Consider the following 25369-nt stretch of genomic DNA (forward strand, 5'->3'; position numbering starts at 1 on the left):
GGTGACCTAAGTAGCTTTGAAAATGAGTGGAATTAAAAAAAAAAAAAAAAGAAAAGAAAATGAGTGGAATTGTAAAACTAAAGGCAAAAGAATTGCACAGAAAACTGTACTCTTGTTGATGAAGTTGTTTCCCATCAGGGCACAGGGTTAACATACTGTTATACTTGTATGCTGGAAATGAACAGTTAAATAAATATTGGTGGATGGTGGGAGCTAGTTCTTCTCACTGTTGGAGTGGCCATTTATAAACAAGCAAGGGGGAGGAGACTAGAATGATCCGGTGGTTGTGGACTAGAGTTGCAGGCATGGAAATGAACTCCTGTTCATATAGGACGATTTATAGATATGTATACATACCCTGGTTTGTATGGCACACATATATTTCCTTGCTTTGTCAGCTGAGAGGACTTAGAAGCAGCAACACCCAACTAGCAATGAGCATATCTTATGCTCTGACCTTGGTTTCCAATACCATTCTCTAATAAAGAAACCAAGACATTGGAGAAGTAGCTGCTTTTCAGACAAGGGTAAGGAACATATAAGAGGACCTGGAGGATCTTGTGGTGCTAGAAAGTAAGGCAGTACTCAGGGCACCTGAGTAGCTCAATCAGTCGGGCATCTGACTTTGGCTCAGGTCATGATCTCAGGGTCCTGGGATGGAGGCCCACACTAGCTCCACATTCAGCAGGGAGTCTGCTTCTCCTCTGCCCCACACCCCTCGTGCTCCTGCATGTGCACATGTACACACGCTCTCTCCCTCTCTCAAATAAATAAATAAAATCTTGGGGCACCTGGGTGGCTCAGTCTGCTAAATGTCTGCTTTTGGCTTAAGTCATGGTCCTGGGGTCCTGGGATCAAGCCCCACATCAGGTTCTCTGCTCAGTGGGGAGTCTGCTTCTCCTTCTTCCCCTGCTTTTGCTCTCTCTCTCTCTCAAATAAATAAATAAAATATTTATAAAAATAAAATCTTAAAGAAAAGAAAGCAAGTACACATAAAAACAAAAAACCAAAAATATCATATTGATGAAGTATGTCAAAGGGACATGGAAGCCAATTGAAAGAGATCCCAATGGTCAAAGCTGAAGCAATATGAAAACCAAAAATAAATAAAGTAGTATTGGATTAAACCCAAAGTATAAGGTAAATATCCACACATCTATATGGATATAAATGAATGATTAAATAATTAAATGAGGGAGAGGAGACAAATCTCTCATGCAGAAGAATTACAAATAATTTACAAAGACTCCACCCTCAAGGAGGTGGAACATAACTCCCAGCCCCTTACATGTGGGCTATTCTTAGTGACTTCCTTCCAAAGAGTACAGTATGGAGAAGAGGAGATGGAGAGTAACTTTGTAGTGGAGAAATCTAACAAATACAACCTTAGCCAGATGATCAAGGTCAATAACAAAAGTGATAAATCATGTTGATGATAATGTGTTCTAACGCCCATCTGGTCATGAGAAAAATCTCAGGACAGGGACATTCTAAAAAAATGCCTGACTAGTACTCCTCAAGGTACTGTGAGGTCACCATGATGACTGGTGAAAGTCATCAAAAACAAGGAAAATCTGAGAAGCTGTCAAAGCCAACGGGAACCTAAGAAGATGAAACAACTAACTGTGAAGTGATGTCCTGGATGATATCCTGAAACAGAGAAAGGACATTAGGTAAAAACCAAGGAAATCTGGATAAAGTGTAAACTTTAATAAAAATGTATCAGTATTAGTTCATTCTTTGTAACAAATGTACCATAGTAATGTAAGATGTTATTAATAGGGGAAACTGGGTTTGGGCTATCTGGAAATTCTCTGTATCAATTTCACAATTTTCCTGTAAATCTAAAACTGTTCTTAAACTGCTTTATAAAATAATACGATAAAATAAAAAAATTTAAATGATAGGCAAGAATACAAACAGGCAATTTGTAGAAGAGAAATTGCAAGTAGTCAATAAACGTGGAAAAAACACCCCGACCTCTGTGGTCTTCATGGTAATGTGGATCAAAACAACAATGGCATACTTTTTTTTTTCACACAACAAATTAGCATAAACTATAGAGAGCAACGTGAACACAGGAACCATTGCAGAGCTGGGCATCTGAGGCTGTCAGTCAGTTGCACTCCCTGCAGGTGAATTTGAGTGATGCACTCTCATGGCCACCACTGGCATTCTCAGTTTTGTCCACAAATGTCTGTGAACTAAGCCTAATGTTTATGTTTGGACTATGCTAATGACGTCATTCATGGAGTTGTGGCACCTCTTATTTAGCAAGGAGAGTAACAGGAGGAATTTAAAATTTTCCTAGGACTTGCCTGAAACTTTCACTTTTTTTTTTTTTTTTTTGCCATGACAAGATCAAGGACTGTGGGAGGCAGAGGACAAAGACATATAATAATGCCAAGAAACTTGCTCGATGCCAGGCCCTGGACTGGCTGCTTGATATGTACTTGCTTCTTGTCCTCATGGTTGCCCCAGGAGATTGATGTACTGAAATATTCATATGTGTTTCTTCCTGAATTTCAGACTCCTCGGACATCTATGTTGTTGGATCAGAAAGCAGGAGCCACCTGTATCTAACTGGCCTTTCTGGCTATTGTGTCTCAGAAGTAGAGTTGCTCCAGGGGAAAGATGGCAGGAGGAAAAGACTGGGTCCTGGGCAGTAGAAAGATATGAGGTGAGATTCCTGAGGTTGGTAGCTTTCTAAGTAGTTAATGGACCTGGTCCTATTCTTCCAACTGTCCAGAGAATATAGCAGGGCTGCAGAGGACCTTGCGTGCTCCTTTTAAGAATGTCAGCACTGATCATCCTGAATCACAGATGATAGGTGTTGCCTTGTTGGAACACCATGTTGGCCTATGCAATGTTAGGGGGAGGGTTAGAGTACCAGTAATGTCTGGAATTGACCTTCCACCAATTTGGCAGGGTAGAGGCTTGGAAACTAAATTTGATTTAAACAAAGTAAAAATGTGCAATGTTTCTGGCACACCCATATTTATGGAGTATGAGTCACTGCACTTTCATACTCTTTTTCCATATGGGTGGTAGAAAGTCCATTTCCAGTCATTTTGAGGGCACCCTCCTCTTAGGGTTGTAATAGGGTTACAGGCGTAGAGGGTTGAAAAGTTTTTTGGCCTGCAGCCTGTTGCACAACTCTGCTCTTCCCCAGCCCACATCTGGCTATGGAGACATCTGAGTGGGTCACCTTTGTCCAGTGTCCTGCCATGTGGTGGGCTATCCCACTGAGAGCATCTGTTCCCTCTATGTCTACTCACCGGTATTCCATGCTGCTTCTCAGTTCTCAAAACTATCATGCCAGGATCAGTTAGAGTAATGTGACAATCAAATTCCAAATTTTCAGTAACTTGTAAAATGAGTTTATTTCTTAGTCACATAAAAATCCAGGACAGGTGTTCTCTGGTTGGCAGATGGCTTTCAGGAACCAGGTGCCTTTCATCTTGTGGCTCCTCTCTCCTAGCCTTACATGTAGTTCTCCATACCCACCCAACAGCTTATGCAAATCTACGAGAGAGAAAATGGAGAAATGTGTAACTTCCTTAGCCGGGAAATGCCACAAACTGCTTCTACTTATAGTCAATTGGCAACTAGTCATGTGCCCCCATCTAGCTGTAGGGGAGTCTGGGATATGTAGTTCCTGGCTGGCTAACACTAGAATAATGGAAGGGGAATGTGAGGGAGCATGAGTCTTTGCTGTATGAGTAGCCAAGATTGTCACATCTTCCATAGTCCCACTTCTAGCTGATGACCACACCTCCTACTTCTCTGGAAAATAGAACCCTTCAGATGTTTCCTTATCTTCCTACCACCAAATCCACTGGGATATGTATCTACACTCTCTGACTTCTCTCTTGTCACTGGAGTAACAGGATGTTACACGGCCCTTTCCTTGCTGTCTACAATTCGAAGACAAAGACAAAAAGCAATGTCATAGGTGCTAAGTACTCCTCAATCCTAAAGTGGAGTACTAGTCTACAGTGCAAGGCAACCCCTAACATAGCTCCTCACGATCCTCATCTCCTGGTACTCCTGCATTTGTGTAGTTGCCTCCTCTTAAGTGTAGGCTAGGCCTAGTGATTCACTCCTAATAAACAGAATATTGTACAAGTGACAGATGTCACTATGAGGTTAGGTTATTGAAAGACTAGCTTCTGTTGAGCTCCCTTATTCTTCTGAGTTAATCCAGCTGCCGTGTTGTGAACTGCCCTATGAAGGGGCCTACCTGGCAAAGAACTGACATCTCTGGCCAACAGTCAGTGAGGACCAGGGGCCTGCCAACAGCCATGAAAGTGAGCTTAGAAGTGGATCCTCCCAGTCAAGCCTTGAAATGACTGCAGCCTGAAACGACATCTTGATTGCAGCCTTGGGAGAGCCTAAGCCTAAGGTACCCAGCTAAGCTGTGCTTTGCTGACTCATAGTGTATCAGTTTGCCAGGCCACCATAACAAAGTCCTACAGACTGGGTGGCTTAAACAACAGGCATTTATTTTCTCATAGTCTAGATGCTGGAAGTCTAAGACCAAAGTGTTGGCAGGTTTAATTTCTTCTGTCCTGGGCTGGAGACAGCACCTTCCCTTTGTGTCCTCACATGGCCTTTTCTCTGTATGCAACAACCCCTGGTACCTATCCCACTTCTTTTTTTTTAAACATTATTTGTTTATTTTTTAAAGATTTTATTTATTCCTGAGAGACATAGAGAGAGAGAGAAGCAGAGACACAGGCAGAGGGAGAAGCAGGCTCCATGCAGGGAGCCCAATATGGGACTCGATCCTGGGACTCCAGGATCACGCCCTAGGCCAAAGGCAGGCGCTAAACCACTGAGCCACCCAGGGATCCCCCCTATCCCACTTCTTATAAGGATTCCAGTCATATTGGATCATGGCCTATCTCATGACCTCATTTAGTCTTAACTACCTCTTTAAAGGCACTATCTTCAAATCCAGTCACATTCTAAAGTACTGGAAGGGTTAGGGTTTCAACATATATATTTTGGAGGGACCCAGCTCAATCTTTACACAGAAACTGTGAGATAATAAATGTTTATTGATTTAAGTGCTAAAATTTGGGATAATTTGGTACACAGCAATGGATAACAAATACAAACACCTAGGTGAGACATTCTAAGAGACTGGGGAACTGTCTCTGCTTATGACCCCCCTCCAAGCCCCCCTACAAGAAGGTTGGGGGCTCACTGGGCATGGAAGCAGATGGTAGTGAGGGTTTCCATAAAGAGAGATATGTCAGCGTGCTGAGCTGTGCACCTCCTTAGTCCCCATCACGGAAAGGAAGGAATACATCTACTCCACCTCAACTAGTGTGGGAAGTGATGGGGTTCAGAAATGCTACCCCAAAATATGGCACCTTGCCATTGTTAAGAAGAAAACCACAGGTCCAAAATGGAGTCACTTGTGCTAGGGCCACATCACCAAACCACAGCTTAATGATTAAACTAATTGCAGTCTCAACCTTTCCCAGGAATGTAATCTTAACCAGTCAGTCTGGAATTTCCTGGCAGTACCAGTGAGGTGATCCACCTGATAAGAAACCCGCCTCCCATCATCTAGTACCACTCTGCTAAAGGGGGATGCCCTTACCCCAAATAATCTTTTTTGTTGTTGTTTATGGCTTCTTTGTCCCACTTCCCCTCTGCCTTAAAAAAAACCTCCCATCTAGTACAGCTCCTTGCAGTGCTTTTCTATTTGCTAGGTGGGATGTTGCCCAATTCATAAATCATAGAATAAAGCCAATTAGATCTTCAGATTTACTCAGTTGAATTTTTTTTTTGTTTTGGGTGGCTCTTTTGGTGAAAATTAATAAAAGGAAATCTCATTTAGAATGAAGCCAGGAGGCCAGCAGGGGGAGCCCTCACACCCTAAACACTGCTCACTGTCCATCACAGACCCAACAGAAAGCCGAGTCCATGCACCTGGATACTCCTTTACTCTTCGAGCAAAAGGAAGAAAGGCTTTTCTCCTCCTCAGCAACAGCCCAGCCAATGAGACATTGTCCCATCAAAAAGCCACTGTATATCAAACTTCCAGTTTACTTAATAAATAATGGTACTAGTCAATGGACTTTTTGTTCCTAGCAGCCTGTCCAGTTTCTCCTTTCTTCCAAAAAAGAGCTTTCCTCACCTTTGTTTTCTGCACTTGCCAATGGTTTTGCCTTAGCTTGTCCTGGATTGCAGACCTCTGCGAGTTCCAACTAAACTCATTTTTTGCTGGTAAAATAACAGGCATGTTTATTCTTAAGGTTAACTTTTAAAAATAGCATATTGGCTACTTTAAGTGGGAGGTGTGTGAGAAAACAGCAGAAGCAGAAAGTTCACTGTAACCTTCCCCTACCCTTCTCTGAATAGGTCTGAAAGTCCTCCTGCGAGAGGTGCCCTCCCTTCACCTGGAGGAAAGGAGCATCCTAGTATCTGAAGACAATGGGACACTGTAGTGGCTGCAAAGTTTTCCCTTCTTCCCTACTCCATTCTTTGGCTGGCCTAATAATTAAATTGTCATAATCAGGTTAACAGGAGGAGAACTAACAAAAGCTTAATAACATGTATACCTTCTGTATCCATGGGAGAGATCCAGGAAAATGAAGGAAGTCTCTGACATGATGGGAGCCATTGCTTTAAGTACCATCTCAAGCTAAAGACAAAGATGTCAGGGCCGGGAATCAGTTCTGGGAGATGCCCAGGAAAAGCACAATAAACAAGGTAAGGTTGCTGTGCAGATTTAAGCTATCACCTCCTTCATTCCATAAGAGTTTCTAAACATTTAGTCATCCTTCTCTTCATCTTACAGACAGGGAGGCATCCTTACTTAATGGAGATTCCTCTTATAAATCTAAATGTCTCTTATGAAAAGGAAACATCTCAGTTTTCAAAGCTTCTTCTGTGTCTGCAGTTTCTTAAAAATAACAGCTTAAAATAATCAATATGCCAAAGAAGCATATCTTGGGGTGGCAAAATCTGCTCCCCTTCAACGCCAACAAGAACCCTAATAAACAGGCCTCCCCTCAGTTCACTATGCTTACTTCATACTCCTCAATCTATCGTATTTCTACACAGCTTCATCTATACCACTCTTCAGCTATGGCATAAAAATACCCAGGTCTTCATTTCCTATGAAGGCTCCCATGTCACATAAAACTCACAGCAAGTAAACCTGTGTTTTCCTGCTGTTCATGTCTTTGTCAGTTTAATTTTTAGACCTCGCTGGTACCCTAAGAGGGTCAAGGAAAACTTTTTCCTTCCGTACAAAAGCTTTGAGAGAACACTTGGAGAATCTAAAATGTGTCCCCTGGATTTGGGAGGAAGAGTGGTTAGTATCTGACCCCACTTGAGGAATTCTAAAAGAAAGCCATTCTGCTTTAAGGATCACTCTACCAGGTGGCAGATCTGAGAGAGTAAGAGGCGAGCATGTGAAGAGTAGCAGACTATGCCACCCCCAATATGCCACTTTGGTATAAGGATTATTTTGAGCTAAAGGGACTTGAGAAGAAGCAGATACAAGAATAGCTCCCTGACCTCCAGCTATTTGCCTAAAAGCAGGACATCTGTAAAGCTGTTACCCCTGCCCTCTCTACCAGGAAGGACAGAAGTTAATCACCGGAGATAACTCTAGACTCTTATAAGCACCAATGGGGTCTACCTAACAAACCTTGCAAAAGGTGGCACTCATTTCCCCATATATTTGCTTTCCCACAATTTGCCATCCCTGGGAGCTCAAAGTTCTTTTCCTTTGTCTTGTCACTTCTCTAAGACTTTCTTGTTCTTTTGTCATGCTATATAAGCCCAAGCTCTAACCACTCCTTTGAGTTACTCATGGCTGAATGCTCCTCATGCAAATGTACATGTTACTTCTATTTGTTTTCTCTTACTATTCTGGGTTTTTTCAGTCTAATTTATAGGGCCCTAGGCAAAGCACCTAAGATGGGCAGAGGAAAGATTTTTCCCCCTCTCCCACACATGTTTCCCAGGGGCCAGGTGAAGGTGGGCAGAGGGGGGTTGGACTTAGGGGGAGCCTAAAAACGAACACTGGTGAAGGATCTTTCTGCAGGTGCAAGGTGACCCAGCAAAGAGGGATGCTGCTGGAAGTTGGGGAGGGCTGTGGGGAGTTGTAAGCCAGAGCCCCTTAAACTCGACTGCTTACCATGTCACCTGGGCCTCTTGTTAACATGTAGATTCTTATTCAACAGGTGAGGTGAGCCTAAGTTCTTCATTTCTGAACAGGTGACACCTGTGCTGCTCGCCCACGGCCCACACTGACTTGGAAGGTGATAAGCAGAAAACAGAAGGAGGGGGCACCTGGGGCACCTGAGTGGCTCAGTGGTTGAGTGTCTTCCTTTGGCTCAGGTTGTGATCCCCAGGTCTTGGAATCAAGTCCCTATCAGGCTCCTCACAGGGAGCCTGCTTCTCCCTCTGCCTATGTCTCTGCCTCTCTGTGTGTGTCTCTCATGAATAAATTTTTTAAAAAAGAAAAAAGAAAACGGGAGGAGGCACCTCTCAGTGGGTAAGAAACCTGTAGGGACAGAGAAAGAATAAGTGGTCTGCACCCTCCTGAGTCTAGCTGGTGCCATAAGCTGGGAGCAGGCCGGATGAAGTGGCCCCTGCCACTGTGAGACCTTCCCAGGCACCTCAGTTCTGACCACTCTCTCTGACTCCCAAGGCTGCCACCCCAAACCTGCCCTCCTTCTCAGGTAATGTCTGTTCCTCTATCCCTGTTAGAGCCTCTCCAGGCATACACCAACACACGGCTCTTCTGTAACAAAGCAAACCAAACCAAACCAAACCCTTTCTCTACCCTAAACCCCTTCATCCACAGATCCTAGTAAAATTTCTCCTCAGAACATCCACATTTTCTCCATTTTCTTGGCATACATTTGCTTAAAAGAAAAAAACACATTTAAATTGGGAACTATGTATACAAAGGAAGGTAAAGAAAAAAAAAAGGTTTTTGTTCCTTGGATCAGTAACTAGTTTCTCTGAGGCTTCTTTTTCATACTATAGCAAAGAGACAGCCTTGCTGTGTTTTGAGAGCACTAAATAAAATAACTCTGCCAAGTATCAGAGGCACAAAGTAGGTCCTCAATAAACCACCTTAGTCCTGAAGGTGGCTGAAGGTAGGAAGCCTGCACGGCTCCAGGTAGAGCAGGGCTGGCATTGGCTGAAATGTGCCCAGGCAAGTGCAGGCATGTCGCTGGATTTCTCCCTGCCTCCCTGCCCCCACCCACTCTCATGTCATGGCCTCCATTCTCCGTGGACTGAGCTGGAGCTGAGGACTGCAAAATGGAATCAGCACGGAAAGGGTAGGAAAGAGAGGCCAGCAGACCATGTATTCCACCCAGCGGCCCCCAGCAAGCTCAATAAAGCACAGTCTATCCCTCGGCTCCCAGGGGTCTGGTAATTTCTTGCTTTGCCTCATGCTAAATAATAAAAATTCAACTGAGTAAATTTTAAAGATAATAATTGGCTTTACTGAATGATTCATGAATCGGGCAGCATCCCATATAGCAAATCGAAAGAAGGCTCCAAAGGGCTACATATAGGGAAAGGTTTTTAAAGGCAAGACAAGGACATGATTTAAAAAAAAAAAAAAGAAAAGGATTATTTTGGGCAAAATCACCTGTCTTTAGGGGACAAGAAGGGTTTCCTTATGAGGTGAATTCTCTTACCTGTGCTGACCAGGAAATTCCAGACTGATCAGTTAAGATTACACTCCTGGGAAGGGTTGAAAATTGCAATCAGGTTAGGTATTAAGTCCCAGTTTGGGGATGCGGGTCTAGCACAAGGGACTCCATTTTGGTCCTGCGGGTTCTTTTTACCACCTCCTTATTCTGTGTATTCCATATCTTCTTCCTTCTTCACGTGCACTGAGGGCCTAGGACGTGCCAGCTGCGGGCCCAGGTGCCAGATGGCTTCAGAGACTCTGACCTAACAGGTTTCTTGTCCTCCAGAAGTTCATCAGAGGAGAGAACAAAGCAATCCGGTTTCAAATCTGGACTTCATGGGGGAACTGCTGTGCAGCCTTGGCTGAGACACTCCCAGGGACCCTTCCCATTTCTTCATCGGCAAAATAGGGAGAGTAATACGTGCCTTTCAGGGCTGTTTTGAAAATGACCTGGTGCCGTCTAGGTCTGAGGCATCACCTGGAAAGAAATTTTCTGTGCTGTTTTGCCTGTGGGAGAGAGAGAAAAAAAGGAACAGCTTCATAAGGAGTGTAACTTCTTGGTCTCTAAAGATACGCAAACACGCTGGAGATCAAAAAACATAGTACAGGCAAAACAGAGGATCATCCAAAAGGCAGAAAGGCAGTTTGGGAAGTTTCTCAGTTCCCTCAGCAATGACACCCGGCTCGCGGGCCGAGGGAAGACCGTGCCGGCCGCCAGGCGGCGGTGCCCTCGCGGGGGACGCGGCGTCAGTGTGTGTGGAAGCTGGACCCGGGCCTGACGGCAAAGTGACTGTTCTCCCCGCGGAAGGCGGAGACAGAACGCGGCGAAGGGCCGAGAGCTCAGCTGAGGCAGGTATTGAATTTTCATCTCGTTTCTAAACTTAGCTCTGAAGCCATGTGACAAGCATAATAAGAGCGACTGCGGAAGGCCAAGGGAGGGAGAGAGGCCTCGGCTGGGTCTCGGCCTGAGGGAACAGCTGTCCGGGCACACGTGGCCTTCCGCGGCGAGGAATCCACCGACACGTGGCACGGGAAGCGTGGACGCGAAGCACCTTGCTTCGGGAGGCTTCTTATTTGACTCCCTGAGGGAGTCCTTCAGAGTCACATCGACCTGCAGGTTCACGTACTACATGAAAATGTATCCTGCCTTCATGCCTCTCTTGAATGTTCTCTGTCGCACGGTCGCTTGGGCGGCGCTGGGAGCCCCGAGCACCCTGGGAGCTGCCCTCCGCCACCTTCCTCAGGGTGAGAGGGTTTCCCCTCCCGCTAGCCGCCGGCTCCGGACTCCCCGCCAGGCTGAGCCGACTGAGGAGCCCCGGCCGCCCGCCCGCCAGGGAGCCTGAGGAGGTCGCAGGCTGTCCGGACAGGGGACCGTCCTCCCCACAGGGTGCCAGGCCCCCTGCCCCATCCCCACGCCCCGGCAGGAAGACAGGCCCGCTTGCCGGCAGCTGCAGGAGCAGGAGCAGGAGCAGGAGCAGGAGCAGGAGCAGGAGCAGGAGCGCCGCACTCGGGCCGCGCCCGGCAGGCCCTGCCCCGGGGATGGCGGCGAGGCCCACGCGGGCAAGGGGAGCCCGTGGAGAGGCCACTGCCGCCTTGTGGGTCTGTACTGCGAGGCCACTGGGGCCTCAGGGCGCCCGGCTGCACCCCCGGTGGGCATGCCAGGAGAGCCGAGAGTCCTCTGTGGTGCCGCGTCCCTCAGGCACGGGTGGCCCAGCGGCGTTGCCGGCGGGCCCTCCGGTTATGAGGCGGCAGCTATGAGGCTGCAGCTGCCGCCCGTCCTGGTGGAGGAAGGGAGGCTTAGAGAGATTCCAGGTGGAGGGGCTGGGGGGGTGCTTGCTTTCTCAGGGAAACAGCCAGTTCTCTGCGACTCTGTGGTGCGTTGGACGCCACCTCCAAGTCTCAGGCTTTCCCGCCTCTTTGAGGTTCTAAATGTAAATGCCCACCTGCGGCTGTTGGCTACAGCATCAGACAGTGCAGTTCTAGGCAATGTGAGAGGGAGACCCGTACAACCCCAGCACTGAGGAGTCACAGGATTGGATTCATGATGAGCTGAGCAAGTTTTGAGGTGAAGGTAGGCAACAGACAGATGCAATCAGATGCACGCATCCATCCACCAAACATCTTCCACCCCACCTTATGAACAGCGTCCAAATATGAGTTAGTGCCTCCCTCACTGTAGTCAGACAGCGGGAGGGCTGACACTCTGCCCTGCTCATCCTATTCATTTTAGTCTCCCACACCCAACACAGTGCCTGACATGTAGTAGAATCTCAAAAATTGTTTGCCCTGAAGGAATGGGGCCGTGCTAGGCCCTTGGAGAGATGCCCAGATCAATCAGACATGGAGCCTCCCCTCAGTGATTTTATGGCCCAATCATACATACTTAACACACTAGATGAGAAGACTCATGGAAAAGCACTGGCATTGAGCCTGGCACAAAGTAGGCTCACAATTAACTGTTTGTTTCCTCTCCTGTCTTGTGTTCCCTCCAGAGCCCATCCTCCAAAGATTTCTAAATGGGGTAAAGTCAAGGTTTTAGAAGAGGCGAAGATTAATTTTGTCTGGGACACTCAATGAAGGCTTCCTGGAGGAGGAGGCATTTGATCTGGCTGATCCAGAACTGTAAGCAGCATGAACAAAGACACAGAGATGTTTGGGAGAGTAAAGACGCGTGTGGGGAAATGCAGGAAAGGTCAGTCTTGTTAGTGGAAGTATATGAAGCGAAGACGTAGAAAACAGGGTAGGAGAGTCCCTCGGTTACCAGGTTAGGACTGGAAGAACCTGGATTTCATTACCAGAGAGACCAAATAGCCCTGCACCTGGCCCGCTTCTGTCTAACCACAGCCTATGTGATAGCTCTGGGCTAGCTGTCTAACTTCCTCTGAGCCTTACTTTCTTCACTGCAAAATGAGGGTGATACTACTTACTCTTTCAAAACATGAATGAGAGTGCACTGCAAATGCACACTACCCTGTTCTAATCTTTTTCCACTTTGGAAAAGTCTGCATCTTATCACATATAGGGTTAACCCTGCACTCACTTATATGCCATTATCATATTCTAATTAACAACTTTTCTATTTATGGATAGTTAGGTTGCTGCCAATCTTTAAGTAATTTATATCCAAGTATCTACAAGATAAATTTATAAAGTAGCATTGCTAAATCAAAGTGTATATGAAATTTAAATGTCGACAGAATTACCAAATTAGTCTCCATGAAAGCAAATCGGTTTCCACTTCAATCGGCAATATATATAAAGGTCTGTTTCCTTACACCTTCACTAACAGCGTTACCAATTTTTTTGATCTTTGCCAATCTGAAAGGTTTAAGTTGGTATCTAATTGTAGTTTTAATTTACATTTATATTATTATGAGGGAAGTTGGGCATCTTTTCGACTTTTTAAAAGACATTTGTATTTCTTCTCTGGGAAATGTTTATAGCCTTTGTCCATTTCTATTAAGGAAATTAGGTCTTCTGGATATGGTCACAAATGGCAAAAAGAGAGTTTGCCATCTCTCTTTCACTACATCTATTTTTTCCCCCTGGCAGATATATATTTTATCTTTCTATAGTCAGATTGACCATTGCTTTCCTTCATTTTTCTGGGGTTTGAATCATGCTCAGAAAGGCATCCACTCCAAGATAGTAAGAGGAATCTTGGATTTATTTAGGGGTGAGGATAGAGGCAGGTAATTCTGCTTTCCTTTTTTCCAGACGGCAGTCACCCTAACACCATTTCTCTGGATTCCTTTAAGCAGCAAGAGCCATTCAAGAACTAGTCAAGGGGCCCTGCTTAGAAGAAGAACATGCATTGATGTAAATGTTCTAAATGTCGGTTCAGCTTCCCAACAACCACGTGAGGTGTGAGCATCCTTGTTTGTCAAATGAGGGGACCAAGGTTCAGAGAGTAAATCATCCACAATGGCACAGCCAGGAAGTGACAGAGCTAGGATTCAAACACAGATCTGATTACAATGTCTGTGCTCATTCCCCCGTGAGAACTATGATCCAGAAGGGGAGGCACAGTGGATACACAGGGCTTTGTGGAGGGATCGGAAGATGGCTTCTCAGTCTCATCCTGTTCATTTCTTCCCCATGAGGGCCTCCTCAACGTTGCAGCCAGAGTTCCCTGCAGCCCGCAGACACGGTGTCTATCCCGGAAAAGCTGCCCCCATTCAGGAATACAGACCAGGAATTGTCACAGGAGCAAGAAATAAACCTTTGTCATGTTCACCGAAAATGTTGCAGTTGATGTGTAGCAGCACCTAGCATGAACCTGAGTATTACAGCTGCTCTCTCACCGTGGATCCTCGAAGGGAACCCCAATTAGGGCAGTTCATTTCTGAAGCTATTCCCTTCTTTCTGCTTGGAGGCAGTGGGGGTCCTTCTCACTTGCCCTGATTTCAAAAGCATCAGCCAACCCATCACTTCCTCTGCCTCCGTTTCCCTCTCCTTTCCCACGACCGTCTAAACCGTTCTGAATGCTGAGCAGCTCTCTTGCAAGATTGCAGGACTCACACTCGGGGCAAAGGCTGTGCACAATCCTTGTTTCTATTTCGGAGTGGGCTAGAGCAGAGAGCCGGAGGGAAACTCACGGCAAAAAAACTCATCCCAAGGCAAACCTTGCCACACAGCCAGGGCCTGCCACGGGTTCTACATAACTAATCGGCCACCAGTCTCTCCAAGCAGGACACAGGCTCAGTGGGGAGTGTCTTGGCCTAGTTATAATATCCAGCTTTTATTACCATTCTTTCTCTATCTTATCAATGGGGAAAAGGGCAAGGGCCTTAGGCATGTGTCCAAAGATACACGCCAGGCTCACAGCAGCTCTCTGTGGCCCAGTTCATGTGAGTTGTGCTCTGAGAGGTCTAATTTAGCAAAAGGGAGCTTTGACTGTCTTACAGATGGTGGTGGTGGTGGTAGCAAGGGCAGTGAGAAAGGTAATAATAGGGAGGGTATCAGAGAGGCAGAGATTCCAAGTGGAGGTGGTTTCTCAGTAGGAATTTTAAAATGCTTCATGGGAAAAGTTAAGGACTGACTACCCTAGAAATCAGATTTTTTTGTCTGTTAATAATAGTGTCTCCTGCAATAATTTCTTTGACATCAGCCATAGAAACATTTTTCTAGGTATGTCTCCTCAGGCAAGGGAAACCAAAGCAAAAATAAATTATTGGGACTGCATTAAAATAGAAAGCTTTTGCACAGCAAAAGAAATCATCAACAAAACAACAAGGCCACCTACTGAATGGGAGAAGATATTTGTGAATGGCATATCCAATAAGGGGTTAGTATCCAAAATATATAAAGAACCCATACAACTCAACACTAAAAAAATAAATAATCCAATTTAAAAAATGGGCAAGGAGCTGAGTAGACATTTCTCCAAAGACACCCAGATGGCCAACAGACACACGAAAAGATGCTCAACATCACTAACCATTAGGGAAATGCAAATCAAAACCACAATGAGATATTACCTCACACCTGTTAGGATGGCTAGAATCAAAAAGATAAGATGCAACAAGTACTGGCAAGGATGTGGAGAAAGAGCAACCCTCGTGCACTGTTGGTGCGAACACAAATTGGTGTAGCCACTGTGGAAAACTGTATGGAGTTTCCTCAAAAAGTTAAAAATAGAGTTATCATATGATCCAGCAATTCTACTACCAGGTATCTCCACAAGAAAATAAAAACACTAATTTGAAAGTGCACATGCACCCCTATGTTTAATGCAGCATTATTTATAATAGCCAAGATATGGAAGCAGCCCAAGAGTCCACTGATAGGTGAATGGGTAAAGAAAAAGTGATATACATATACACTGGAATATTTCTCAACCATAAATAAAACGAGATCTTGCCATTTGCGACAACATGGATAGCTAGAGGGCATTATGCTAAATGAAATAAGACTAAGACAAATACCATATGATTTCACTTATATATGGAATTTAAGAAGCAAAGCAAATGAAAAAGAAAAAAGAAGCAAAAAAACCCCAGACTTTTGTTTTTTAAAGGTTTTTATTTATTTGGGAGAGAGAGAGAAAGAGAGCATGAGCTGGGGGCTGGCAGAGGGGAAAGGAGAAGCAGATTCCCCACTGAGCATCGAGCCTGATTCTGGGCTCAGTTCCAGAATGCTGGGATCATGACCTGAGTTGAAGGCAGATGCTTAACCGACTGAGCCACCCAGGCGCCCCCCCCCCCCCAAAACTAGGCTCTTAAATGCAGAGAACAAACCGGTAGTTGCCAGAAGAAAGGTGGGTGGGGGTGGGTGAAATAGATAAGGGGATTAAGAGTACACTTATCATGGTGAGCACTGAGTAATGTATAGAACTGTTGAATTATTATACTGTATACCTGAAGCTAATATAGCTATATGTTAATTAAAGGAAAAAAATAGTGTCTCTCTTGTCCTCCCAGATGTTGAAGAGCATCACAATGGATGACACGATCTACTTGGTGCTAACCACTCACTGGCCTTGTTGAATAACTACTAGAAAGTCTTTAGGCCTTGAATTCCTTGGATTTTTAAAAAAATTTTATTTATTTATTCATGAGAGACAGAGAGAGAGGCAGAGACACAGGCAGAGGGAGAAGCGGGGTCCCTGCAGGGAGCCTGGCATGGGACTGGATCCCGGGGCTCCAGGATCACACCCCAGGCTGAAGTAGGCGCTAAACCACTGAAACACTCGGGCTGCCCAAATTCCTTGGATTTTAAAACTGATCATGCTCATGCCCTAAGCACTGTCCAGTGCACTGCAAGGATGGAAGGCCTCCTCCTCCTTCAGGCTACCTTGTTTTTTCCACTACAACTCAGCTTTAATACTATCTCTTCCTGGAGAACATCTCCAAGCCCAGGACTGGTCTAAATGCCCATCTCTGTGCTCTCAGCTCTCCGTACCTACTTTTAACATATCCCCATCAACTGTTCCTATCTGGCCCTCTCATCAGTTGGTAATGCCTTTAAAGCTGGGATTGCTCCTTGCCTGACTATGTCCAATTCATCACAGTGCCTGGCAGGAAGCAAGTGTGTCCGAAAGAATTCAACCTTCTTAGCCAAAGCAGAATATTTTTCCAGCAGATGGTTTTAGAAAAACACACATTAGATTATATGAAATTGAATCTTAGGACTTTGACACTGGATGGACCTCAACCTTCAGAAGGGTGAAGTAGGGGCCTTAAGATGAAATGGCTTGCCCAGAGCAGAGCCACATGTCAGCAGCCAGGCTGCCACATGAGCACCTTTACTGGTAGGACAAAGCTTGTTAGTGACATCAGAAACCATCCCTGGGCTGAGGTTTGTTCGGATAAGACAACCTGAAACACACTTGTTAGCTGGTATGGTCTTTCACCCCAAAGTCTACAAAATGCTTTGGCCTTTGTATTTTCTTTTTCGTTTCTACTAGATTTTTTTTTACGTTGGGCACCTGGGTGGCTCAGTGGTTAAGGTGCCTTTGGCTCAGGGTGTGATCCCAGAGTCCTGGGGTTGAGTCCCACATTGGGCTTCCTGCAGGGAGCCTGCTTCTCCCTCTGCTGATGTCTCTGTCTCTCCCTGGGTCTCTCATTAACAAAGAAATAAAATCTTTAAAAAAATTTTTTTACCTTTTATTAATCCTGATTATAAAAGTTTACATGGTTATTATAGAGATTCTGGAATATGCCAAAAAGTAAGAGAGAGAAAATGAAAAATGATCTGAATTCCACCAGCCAGAGGCAGCCTGCATTATTATGGTATATTGCCACAGATCAATTTGTAGTTTGAATTTTATATTTTTCCTTTTTTCGATTATTGTTCGATTATGAGTAAAGTCCTTAAAAATCAGGCCTTCCTTTGTAGTATTTGTGCCCTGAAACTTTTTAGTCAGCACACTTTGTACTGAGTTAATTTATAAATAAATCCTTGCCAATATTGGCAAGGAGCCAATAATGAAAATAAAAAGGAAAAATGCTACAGAATCTGTTATTTGTAGTAGCTCTACTTTAATCTGTAGGAATAGATTATCTTTTCCTAATATCCAGGTGGCTTGCAATTTTTCCTTGTAATAAATGAAAACTATGTTTATTACATCATCTCACTGTGATGAAACAACATCTCTTTATGAAATCTCTACCTGCATTTTTCATTATTGCTTTCTGAATCACATGTTATGTCCTTGACTTTGAAGGAAAGATTTTTAAAAGGTGAATTATTTCAAAATTTAGGATCAGCTCCAAAGATAATGCTGTTTTTCAAGTTGCCTGAAGAGGACTGATTCTGTTTCAATCAGAAAAATGTAAGATAATTTAATACACAGTGAAAAAATTTAACAGAGTGAAGTGGTGTTAAGTTTTGCCTGTAACATAAGAGACCTGGCTCTTCATATTTGAGGGGAGGATTGATGTCTCTTTTTACCTACAGGTGTAAATTGCATGTTAATTGCCATTACCCAGTGTAAGGGAGAGGAGCTGCTTTTTGAACTATATTTTCCAATTGGTATAAAAGTTAAATTATTTGAGTTCAAAGATACAGTAACTAGAAAGACTACCTGGTTCTTAGAATATGGAGACCAGCTATAGGATTTAAGTTTGTGGCCATAGAAAATACCCAAGTAAAAAAAAAAAAAAAAATACCCAAGTAATAACATAAAGCTATCTCCCTAATCTGCTCACAGAAGAGACTTCCATCTTAAGCCTCACAATATAAATTTTAAATATCTACAGCATCGTAAAAAATATGTATTTTAGGGGCACCTGGGTGGCTCAGTCAGTTGAGCAGTTAAGAGTCTGCCTTTAGCTCAGGTCATGATCCTGGGGGCCTGGGATCAAGCCCTGAGTCTGGCTCCATGCTCAGTGGCGGGGCGGGGGGGGGGGGGGGGGGGGGGGGGGGGGCGGGGTGTGTTCTGCTTCTCCCTCTCCCTCTGTTGCTCCCTCTGCTTATGTTCTCTCTCTGTCAAATAAATAACTACATAAAATCTTTAAAAAATATATTTTGAACCAGGTAAAAGCTAAAATAAAATTCAAGTTTGACAGGCTAAGAATGAAAGGTCTATAAAAATAGACCTCTAGGGACGCCTGGATGGCTCAGCAGTTGAGTGTCTGCCTTCCGCTCAGGGCATGATCCCAGGTCCTGGGATCAGGTCCTGCATCGGGTTCCCCGTGGGGAGCCTGCTTCTCCCTCTACCTGTCTCTGCCTCTCGCTGTGTCTCTCATGAATAAATAAATAAAATCTTAAAAAAAAAAAAAGATCTCTAAATGTTTCTGTTTTATGTTCTAAGTGCATTTGTGTTGTGGAAATTACATAGATACTAGCTAATGGGGATTATACTTGCATTTCACAAACCTATAAATGTATTTTATTATATTAATATGGTCCAACTATCAAATCCTTGCTTATTATGAAATAAACAATAAAAATAATTATAAAAAGGCAACACTACGTCTCACAACAGTTTTCAGCGTGGTGCACATTTTCCAACTTGCCTTGCATCATTTTTTCTTTTTTAATCACTAGAAGAAACTGCTGAAAAACAGGTTTTTTTTTTTTTTTTTTTTTTACAAAGCAATTTTGAGCCCGCAGGAGACCACGCCACTGCCACCGCTGAGACTCTTCAAAACAAAGACTCATGGGGACTCCTGGGTGGCTCAGACGTTAAGCATCTGCCTTCTGCTCAGGTCATGATCTCAGGGTCCTGGGATTGAGGCCCACATGGGGCTCTCTGCTGCTCGGGGACCCTGATTCTCCCTCTCCCTCTGCCTCCTGCTTGTGCTCTCTCTCTCTCTCTCTCTCTGTCAAAGAAACAAATAAAATCTTCAAAAACAAACAAAAAAACAGACTCGTGTTTCAGGGGAGAGCCTGCCAGTGAAGATGGGGTATGAGGCCATAACCCGGTTGAGCCTTCCATACAAATCTCTCACAGATTTCGAGGAAGGAAGACATAAGACCCACATTTACTGATGTATTACAATGTCCCAGGGCACTCTGCACACATCATTCCATCTAACGCCCCCCCACCCCGTGCAGCTCCACAAAGAAAATGCCATTATGATCCCCATTTTACAGAAAGGAAAGCTCATGTCCAAGAGAGGTCTACTGTCTCTCCCATGAGTCAAATGGGTAGGGGGTGGCTGGGACTCAGTCCAGGGTCTGTTGTGATGTCCTTTTAACTTCTCATCCCTCACGCTGCCCCACTAGGCACGTTTTAACATGAAGAAAGAAAAAAACAGTAGAAATCAATGTAGGAAAGAGGGTGGAGTCCCCCCAAATTGGATTTCTTTCTTTCTTTTTTTTTTTTTTAGAAAAAAGATTTTATTTATTTATTCATGAGAGACACAGAGAGAGGCAGAGACACAGGCAGAGGGAGAAGCAGGCTCCCTTCAAGGAACCCGATGCAGGATTCGATCCCAGGACCCCAGGATCATAACCTGAGCCGAAGGCAGATGCTCAACCACTGAGCCTCCCAGGCACCCCCTCCTGTCACCCTTTGATTTCAAGTTAAATCCTTTGCCCTCAAGGACTGAAGGAGGGGGCCTAGTGGTAACCTCATAGATCTCTTTGGGCCTAAAATCCTATGAAATTGATTTGAAGAAGAAAAGATAGACTAGAAAAAAGGCATGTCTCCTACTCCCCCCTCAAAAAACAGATACTTTTGGCCTTGGGCTATTTAAAACCTAGCCTGAAATATTGAGGTATAGTACCTAGAGTTTTAAAAACCAACATTCTTTTAAAAAAATTATTTATAGAACAAAATTCAGCCCAGTTGAGTTGATAAAGTTCTGCAAGGACTGTCACAGATAAATCTTCAGATAACTTGGCCTTATGGTTGTCTTTGCCCCCACCTCTACTTCAGTACGCAGAGCAGAACCGCTCGTGGATCCTCTTCATCACAGAATGGTAGCATTGGTAAAGCCTCCAAAGCCTGAAATTCCCCTCCACGATCAGAATCTCCTACCCTCCCAAATCTATCCTGCCATCTCATCCAACCATGAATTCTTCCACTCCTGCCCCATTTCAGCCCGCTAGAGAACGTGAGTCACTTGTGTCCTTGGGATCCATTTCCCCTTTGTCGCATCCCTGCCATTCCTCCCACACAATCACTATGGTGTAAGGGAGTAGTGATGGGGACTAGTGACTCAGGCCTGGTCAACAGATCTGTTCAACAAGTACTTACATGGTGCTTACACTGAGTAGGCATCTTCTAAGTACTTTTTACAAAAAAGACTCTAGGGATCCCTGGGTGACTCAGCGGTTTAGCGCCTGCCTTTGGCCCAGGGCACAATCCTGGAGTCCCGGGATCGAGTCCCACGTCAGGCTCCTGGCATGGAGCCTGCTTCTCCCTCCTCCTGTGTCTCTGCCTCTCTCTCTCTATGTCTATCATAAATAAATAATCTTTAAAATTTTTTTTAAAAAATTAAAAAAAGACTCCATTTATTTGAGAAAGAGAAAGTGAGTGACAGCATAGTGGGTTGAGAGGCAGAGGGAGAAGGATACTCCCTGCTAAGCAGGAAGCCTGATGCAGGACTCGATCCCAGGACTCCAGGACTATGACCTGAGCTAAAGGCAGACACTTGTTTACTGACTGAGCCATGAAGATGCCCCTTCTAAGTACTTTTTAAGTGTTAACTTATTTAAGCCTCATAACAACCATATCAGATAAGTACTGTTATTCCCATTCTATTAATGAGAAAACTAAGAAATTGGGAAGTTACTTGTCTAAGGTGCACAGCTAATAAGTTTTATTTTCCTCTGACTGGTATGATTGGTTCAGCATTATGACCAAATAAGAGCCCATATGATGCAATTGCTGGGGCCTCTCCCGAAGAGACTTTTGTTCTTCCCTGAACTTGAAGTGGGGTAGATGTGAGGAGCGGTACAGCCATCTGGTGACCACAGGGAGGAAGCGTCTTTATGAATGAAGCCATTATAGGCCTAAGGGAAAGAGAGAACCTGAATCTCAATAACAAAATGGGAGCCCCTGATCAAACCATGCCTGAAGCTAGCCCTACTCACGACTTTTTCAGTTTGGTGAGCTAGGGAATTATTTTTCTGTTTAAAAAAAGTTTGGTTTGAGTTACCTTTCACTTGCAAAAAAACCCAAAAAACAAAAAACAAACATTCCTAGCAAGTATTGCTCAGTTCATCAACTTTGTAATTCAGCCTACCTAGCTTTTTACTATTATAAAGTCAGTTCATGAGAAAAATGAGCATTCTTTGGTGAATATAAACACTTAAATATTATAAAGTTTTGTTTTGGCAGCATATTATACCACAGAAGTCATGATTCATACAGATCAGCACCAGCATACACACTTGTATAATTTCATGAGCACAAGCATGCATGGCCCTGATTTTTTTTTTTTTTAAATCAAAAAGCCAATGCAGAACTAAAAATGTCCAAATGAGGGGCACCTGGGTGGCTCAGTGGTTGAGCATCTGCCTTTGGCTCAGGTCACCATCCTGGGGTCCTGGGGTCCTGGGATCGAGTCCCACAGCAGGCTTCCTGTGGGGAGCCTGCTTCTCCCTCTGCCTATGTCTCTGCCTCTCTGTCTGTGTTTCTCATGAATAAATAAATAAAATCTTTAAAAAAATAAAAATAAAAGTGTCCAAACAAGTGACACATTTACAAAAAGTCTGTCCGGAGATGGCCAAAATGTTATTCGTACCTCCCTCCTGGCATAGCTCCTATGCCTAACCGAAGCCCCTGTCAATCTGCCGAACTACTCACCAAATCTGTCTCTTGGTCCTTGTTTTTGTAGACTTTCCTGCTGCATTTCACCCTATTTGCTCTCTGCTTCTTTATTCCCTTCCTCTGGATTCTCTAAGAAGTTTCCTTCTTTGGTTTTACACTTCTCTGTTTTGTAGTCACTTCCCCCTTGTGTCTCACAAGCGTCGGCATCTCTCAGTTTTATTCCCTACGGAATAAAAACTCAGTGGTGCGCAGGATGGGGCTGTAACAAAAAGCCGCCCTCTCGGCCCTTCCCCCAGAGTAAGCCCCGACAGCAGCCCCCCCGGCGCACACCTGGCCCCCTCCCTCCGCCGCGCTCTTCTCTGCCAGTCCCCGGAGGGGGGCCGTTCTCGCGTCAGAGTTGCCTCCCCGGGTGGAGCGGGGGAAGGACGAGGGCAGAAAGGAAACCAGCCCCTTTTCAGAAGGCAGGAGCTGCGCACGTCACACTTGGGCGCATCCTGCTGGCCAGGACGTCCCGCGGCCACAGCAGGCTGTGGGGAAGCTGGGACACGGCATCTGCAGCCGCGCGGCCGCGTGCAGCCCCACCTGGGGACGGGGCCCCCGGCAGCGAAGAGCAGTCCCTGCAGCCTCCCTGTCCCCTGCTTCTGTCCTCCTCCCTGGGCCCCGCGCCCCATCTCCTTGCAGCCTCTGTTCTGCACACAGCGACCCCGGGCTCTCGCCGAGCCTCTGGGGCTGCCCCACACCCAGATCCACCTACACGCTCTCCCTGCAACTTCCCTCCGCCTTCCTTGATCCTCTGAAGGAGCCACCCACACTCCAAATCTGGTGTGACCTTCAACTCCCACCCCTGTGTCCCGGGGCCTTGGGCTCCCACTGCCCCGGAGCCCCCGGACGGACAGGGCTCCTGCCCATCTCCTGTTCCTTTCCTCCCGCCACCTGAGCTGCTGGGCAGCCGCCCTCCTCCTCTGGGCTCTCCCCTTAGCCGGCCTTCCCCAGGGCCATCCAGAAGCATCTGTATAGTATAACTCAGACCGGTCACTCCCTGTTCAAAGCCTTCCTGGACTCTTCCGCCTATGGCTGAAAGTTGGAACTCCTTAACAGGTGGTTACATTGACCCTTCCAGGATTTTCTCCTGGACTCCCAGAGTATAAGCTATGGGGAGTGTATGTCTCCCCAGTGGGCCCAGATCCCTCCTGTTGCTGGGTCAGGTGGCTTCTTCCGTGGCTCCCCCCCCCCCCCCCCCCCCCGCCGCCCCCTTCCCCGCGTGCCTGGCAATCCTACCCATCCTCTAAGGTCCAGCAGCGGTGCCGCCTCCTCCTGCGAGTCCCAGCCCCCACCCCGGACACTCACACATCTCTGCTTTTGTAGCCCTTTGCTTCTAAACTCTTGTTTGGTCCTTGACCCAGGTGGCCTAGATGTGTCCAGATGACTCCTCCTCGAGGGACAGCCCTGAGCTTTGTCCCTTGGCCTGTCCCTACCCTGCGTGCAGGATGGGTGGTGTTGGCGCCTTCCTCCTGCTGCCCGACTAACTCTATGACAACTTTCTTACCAAAATGCAAAACTTCCTGAGGGGAAAGGGGCCCGGGGAGCGAGCTGAGCGCAGTCGTTGCTGAGGTTCAGGACTCTGGTCTTGCACCCCACCCCTGTGCTGGCGCCTGGCCCTGTCAGGGTGACCTAAGAATCAGCTGCTGGGCACTCTCTTGCCAGCTCCTGCCAGCACAGTGGTCTGCTTTCCAGAGCTGTGCAGACTGTGGACTAAATGCCTTCTGTAACCCAATCCAGAGTTAAAAATAATCCAAAGGTCTGACCCACTAAGAGCATCCTTGGATCTTCCAGGTAGGGTAATCTTTTCCTGGCAGCTCAAGTCCATGCTTTAAAATGAACCCCGCCTGGGACACCTGGGTGACTCAGTGGTTGAGCGTCTGCCTTTGGCTCAGGGTGTGATCCCGGGGTCCTGGGATCCAGTCCTGCATCAGGCTCCCAGCAGGGAGCCTGCTTCTCCCTCTGCCTGTGTCTCTGCCTCTCTCTCTGTGTCTCTCATGAATAAATAAATAAAATCTTTAAAATTAATAAATAAAATAAAATAAAATAAATTGAATTTAATCCCACTCCTCTCACCCCCTGCAGCCAGCCAGCTTCACCTCACTTTCACCTAAACTATCCAGGCCCTTTCCTCTCCCAATAGAGAGCTTCTCTTGGCCCAGGTTTGGAGAAGACTTCTGGCTTTCTCCCATCCTTATGGGGCTGGTGGAGTGCAGTGGGTCCCACCCCTCCCTTGGCCTTGAGTGGAACTGCTGAGCTCACAGCCAGATGCACTTCTGCTGAGCAGACGCTGAGCAGAGACACCAGTCCCTGTGAGTTCTCTTGGCCGAGTGCCCCTTCTCACCCCTCAGTCCCAGCCAGCCTGCCAGAGGCCTTCAGCCAGTAGCCACAACAGGGTGAGCTGAGGACAACCACTTCGCCCTCTTGTCAACCAGGAGGGACACAATCATCTGTATTCCCCCAGCTTTCTTTCCACCCCAAATCAAGGCCAGGTGGAAAGTTCCAAATAGTATTTCTTTGGGAGGCTGCTGTTGGGTGGTAGCAGCCGTGTGAAACTGGATTTCTCTTCCTGCCCAGAGCAACAGCCTCATCTTCAGCTAAAGGGAAGCTTCAAGCCTTTACCATTTGGAACTTGTCTCCAGGCTGCAGATGAAACCTGCAGTTTCTGACTAAGACCAGAACAGCCAAGCGGAGGCCTGGCATTGATCCAGGTCCACGTTCTAGGCGTTCCTGCAGCCCAACAATACATCTGCCCTTCCTGTGGTCAGTGAGCTAATACATTCCACTTTTATTCATTTGAATTAGATTTTTGCTAATTGCAACAAAAAAGGACCTGGTAAATATATCTCCTAATTGGTTTTCCTGCCTCCAAGCTTGCCAACCTCCAATCCGTCCTCTAAAGGGCTTCCAGATGGATCTTTCTAAACTGCTGATCTAGATATGTCTTCCTGCCTAGAACTCTTCAATGACTCCCAGCC

At 45.8% G+C, this 25369-nt stretch overlaps 2 long non-coding RNA genes across 5 annotated transcripts; one reads left to right on the forward strand and one right to left on the reverse strand.

The window, feature by feature from the left end:
- Positions 1-1272: 1272 nt before the first annotated feature.
- Positions 1273-24027, reverse strand: LOC140603651 (uncharacterized). Of its 3 annotated transcripts, none has more exons than XR_012006598.1 (5): positions 23899-24027; positions 22389-22575; positions 10111-10192; positions 3279-3525; positions 1273-1650 (listed from the first exon to the last, which is right to left on the reverse strand). It is a non-coding gene; the product is annotated as an uncharacterized lncRNA (long non-coding RNA). The 3 variants fall into 3 exon arrangements; XR_012006596.1 differs by lacking the exon at positions 23899-24027 and adding an exon at positions 22683-22860 and having other exon boundaries at positions 1281-1650; XR_012006597.1 differs by lacking the exons at positions 1273-1650; positions 3279-3525; positions 10111-10192; positions 23899-24027 and adding exons at positions 21349-21592; positions 22683-22839.
- LOC140603652 (uncharacterized) lies at positions 11319-14551 on the forward strand. 2 transcript variants are annotated; one of them, XR_012006599.1, is made up of 3 exons: positions 11319-11756; positions 12178-12307; positions 13403-14551. It is a non-coding gene; the product is annotated as an uncharacterized lncRNA (long non-coding RNA). The 2 variants fall into 2 exon arrangements; XR_012006600.1 differs by having other exon boundaries at positions 13447-14551.
- Positions 24028-25369: the final 1342 nt, after the last annotated feature.

The sequence above is a fragment of the Canis lupus genome, chromosome 14, assembly GCF_048164855.1.
Source record: "Canis lupus baileyi chromosome 14, mCanLup2.hap1, whole genome shotgun sequence".
Classification (NCBI taxonomy): Eukaryota; Metazoa; Chordata; class Mammalia; order Carnivora; family Canidae; genus Canis; species Canis lupus.